We start from the raw sequence: 4,406 nt of genomic DNA, 5'->3' as shown, positions 1-4,406 counted from the left end.
ATGAACAGGACCCCGTGGTGTTGCCTCTGGATGAACAGGACCCCGATCGATCGAGCCGGTTGGGGCTGGATGAACAGGACCCCATGGAGGGCTGGATGAATAGGACGACCCCGTGGAGGGCTGGATGAATAGTAGACGGTGGAGGGGTGGATGAACAATAGCCCGTAGAGGGGTGGTTGAACAGGAGCCCATGGAGAGGGGTGGTTGAACAGTAGCCAGTGGAGTAGCGCGCGGTGGAGGATGGATGAACAGTCGCAGGTGGAGGCTGGAGGAGGTCGTCGGTGGATGAACAGTAGCCCGTGGAGGCTGGAGGAGGTCGACGATGGAGATGAACAGTACCCCATGGAGTCCCGTTTTGCGGCACGCCACACCCCTCCCGATGAACAGGACCCCCGTTTCAACCATAGAGCTCCAACACAAGTCCGTTTCCTCCGTTTTGCGATACGCCACACCCCTCCCGATCAACAGGACCCTGTTTCGACTGTAGGAGGTACAACACAAGTCCGTTTCCTCCATTTTGCGGTACGCCAGACCCCTCCCGATGAATAGGATCCCGTTTCGAACATGGCCGGTCGAACACAAGGCCGTTTCCTCCATTCTGCGTACGCCATGCCTCGTTTCCATCGCCTGTTCCATCTAAGCCCTCCCGATGAACACGATGACACATTCCGCTCTGACCCAGCCGGTTGGCTCCCCATGAACACGACGACGACGCTGTTTCTCCATTCCGACCAAGCCATGCACACGAGCCCTGGCCATATGTATGCGCGAGTAGGCGTTCGAGACCCCTCCCGTATGTACGTACGTGGCCATATTTTGTTTCTTGCACACTGGCCGGTGTACGTACGTGTACATGCTACGTGCGCTCCTCTACTACGACACGTGAGCGCCTCTACATCGACCAGTATGTACGTACACGTTCGTGACCAGAATGACAACACTACGTACACTTCGACCAGGTGGGTCCCGACTGTCATGCACTTCCTTGCGTGCGAAGATGTAGCTGGTGGGTCCCAGCAGTCAGGGGGCGAGCCATTTTTTTCGCCCGGATGCACTTCCTTGCATGCGAAGATGTAGCTGGTGGGTCCCAGCAGTCAGGGGGCATTTTTTTCTGCGAAATATGGTGGCCCGTCCAGTGGGTCCCTGCTGTCAGGTGCAAGAATAATTATTTTGTGTGTAATAAGGAGGCACTTCCTTGCGGCCGCCGTGGACCCAGCTATCAGTCTCTCCATGTACAGTACTCTTTCGATGGAAGTGGTTCCTTGACCACGTTGACCACGCCGCGCCAAGAGCACCATGGCGGTGGGCGACAGTGAGGCCTAGGAAGGGGACAACACAGAGCCGGGGAAGATGCAATAGTGGAAGCCCGCGCGGAGAGGAGTACGAGGGTTCACTAGTTCGGCTGCGGTGTGAGGCTGTCGCCGCAGAATAACAGGGGGTATGGGTGAGTTGAGGGATGGCCTGGCCATCGGTGGGAGTAGTAGGGGGCGGTGAGGCCTCCGCGGCAGCATAGCCAACCACGGGAGGTAGGAGCAGGCGGCACGACCAACGCTGCTTTGGGCGGCTGGAGAAAAAAGACCAGAGGTTGAAGAAGCACTACATCCGTTGGATGGACATCATACGGTCACTAGAGCTAGAATCATTCATATATTGACTAAGTTGACAAAGCCCTCCATCCCCATCAACTTAGTAGGCCCACAAGTCAGCCTCCCACTATGGTGGGTCCACCTGGCAGGGGGTATTCATTTTTTTGTGCGCAATAAGAAGGCACTTCCTTACGTGCGAAGATATAGTTGGTGGGTCCGACCTATCAGCGGAGGGAATTTTTTTCGTGAAATACAAAGGCCCTTCCGGTGGGTCCCAGATGTCAGGTGGAGGAATCATTATTTTGCGCGTAATAAGGAGGCATTTCCTTGTGTGCGGCCGTGGAACGAGCTGTCAACCTCTCCACGTACAGTCCACTTCTGATGGATGTCGTTCGTTGACCACGTTGACCACGCCACGCCGAGAGCACCAGGGCAGTGGACGACAGCGAGGCCTACGAAGGGAACGAAACGGAGCCGGGGAAGACACGTCAGTGGCTGCCCACAGGGTGGAGAGTACGAGGGTTGACTGGTTCGGCTGCCGTCGCCGAAAAATAACAGGAGGTGTGGGTGAGTAGAGGGATGGACAGGCCAGGGATGCGAGTATGATGGGGCCGTGAGGCCTGCCCGGTAGCACAGCCGGCCACGGGAGGCGGGAGCAGGCGGTTCCGACGGCGCTGGTTTGGGCGGCTGGGGCAGGAAGATCACAGACTGAAGAAGCACGATTGCCGTTAGATTGACATCTAACGGTCTGACGCTGGTAGAGTCGTTTGCTGACAAAGTTTCTTTTTTGAGAAACCTTATGTATGCATGAACTTAGTAGGCCCACAAGTCAGCCTCCAAATCTGTGGCAGACAACATAGAGCCCATTTGCTATTTTTTAATAATTTGCAGCCCATTTGCTGCCCAGGACCACGGTCAAAAAGTTCGACCTTATTTTGCATATTTCAGTGGAGTCCGAACTGTTGTAATCCCGAAATAATAAACAATTTTTAAGAACTTATTGATTTGCAAAAAAAAATCTTTTTTGGTTTTGTAAGCAAATAAGACGTGGGACAATTGAGTTGGTTTAAGGGAAAACCAGTGGTAAAAAAATCAGCATTGGGAGGAAAAACAACAATAAAAATAAGGATGTAAATATGAAAAGGGAATTTTATGTATTTTCAATATAATGATACGTGTATATGAACTAGTAAAATTATAGGTAGAGATTAGAAAACGAATGTAGGACATGCGTTTCAAGAGGAAAATAGAACTGGGCTGTGTGTTTGATTCAGTAAAAAAACTGCCTGCGAATGTTGTAAGACAAAATATAACTAATGCTGGTAGGCCAGAGGCTAGTAGATACCTGTTGGATCTTTATGCCCCGTTGTCGTCATGGGCTGGGCCTGTTAAAACCAAAACCAAGCCTGGGCAGTCTACAGCCCAGTTGAAACTTGCTCGACCAGAAAAAACAATATACGTGCTCAATAAATGAGAGAATTCTGCAAGTACAGACTGATAACTGGGATGCAGCAGGGATATTGTTTTTCATCGTGATAATAAGTGCATGCACTTGTTTCGAAAAATTTGGAGAACTGGGAATTCGAATGGCATGTGCTTATGCTACCCATAAAATAAAAATCAGGTGCCTGAAAATTTGTTTCGAAACAAATGATTCAGCTTTATATCCGCATCGACCCTCGGCATGATGGTTGGAAGCAAATGCAAGTTCATACCAAAAGATCGTTAACAACAATACCAACTTGTGGACGACAAGGTAATACAAGTACCAATACCAAACAAACTTATAGTCTTTCTACTCCTGGCCCTAGTGTTCGTCTGGTAGAAAATCTTGCAGAGGACCAGCTCCCGCTCCTTCCCTTACTCCAGGTCCCCAAGGTGATACTGGTGCATCACCCAGTTGGTCCTCTGTTGGTCGAAGTTCTTGTTGGTGTGCAGCACCAGAACCTTTTTGTTGCCCGTCTGCCGGTCGTTGACCATCCCCGGCTAGGTATTTCCGGTCTTGTTCCATATTGCGTGAATGCCACACTCCGACTGTATCTTGCGACGCGTCCACGTGCCCCTTTTGAACGCCCTGGAATTGCACTGGAAGAAATGCTTGCTTAGGCCACTCAGTGTGATACCTGCAGTATTGTCGAATATATGTTTTAGTGTATGTAGTTGGCATTTTCATAACATCTTTGGCATGTTGTAGTCACTTGTTTCACTTTTTATTAACTGTCAAATTGTAATTGCTTCACCAGGTCTACGTCTAAAAAGAAAAATAGAGCTATAAACAAAGGAATATGTTTGTGCAAGTAGCATATGCCGTGTCTTACCTGGAAGTTTCTCAGGATGGGTGTAGCATATGCCGTGCTGGCTGTCGATGGTTGGTATGAACAAATCGATGAGAAGGTGAAATCTCGCGCTGTCAGCACTCACTTTGGCCTCAAGGTGCTCGATCAGCTCCTGATCCGTGGGATCGAACTTGACGCCAGCCGACAACACCGGCCAATCCTTCTTCGAGTTGCATCGGTTAATTCCAGTTATATGGTACTCAATGTTTGATCAATCGACTGTTTTAAGTGAATGATGAAAGATTTCGACAGATAAGTGGTACTCCAAATCTGAAGTCCAGAATACCCGAACACGCCGCCAGGATTCTTGTGTCACCTCACACGGAGCGTGTTGTCATGTCAATTTAATGTGTGGACATGATGAATAATTTGATCGACGTATACTAGTACTACTATTGTACTACTGACTAGTCGTATTTAGTGTCACATTTTAACCATAGGTTTAACTAACAAGTATGCACTTGAAGCCTAATTGATATATATA

This window comes from Triticum dicoccoides, chromosome 3B (genome assembly GCF_002162155.2).
Source record: "Triticum dicoccoides isolate Atlit2015 ecotype Zavitan chromosome 3B, WEW_v2.0, whole genome shotgun sequence".
Lineage (NCBI taxonomy): Eukaryota > Viridiplantae > Streptophyta > Magnoliopsida > Poales > Poaceae > Triticum > Triticum dicoccoides.
The sequence above is the reverse complement of the archived record's forward strand: the minus strand, read 5'-3'. Positions refer to the sequence as shown.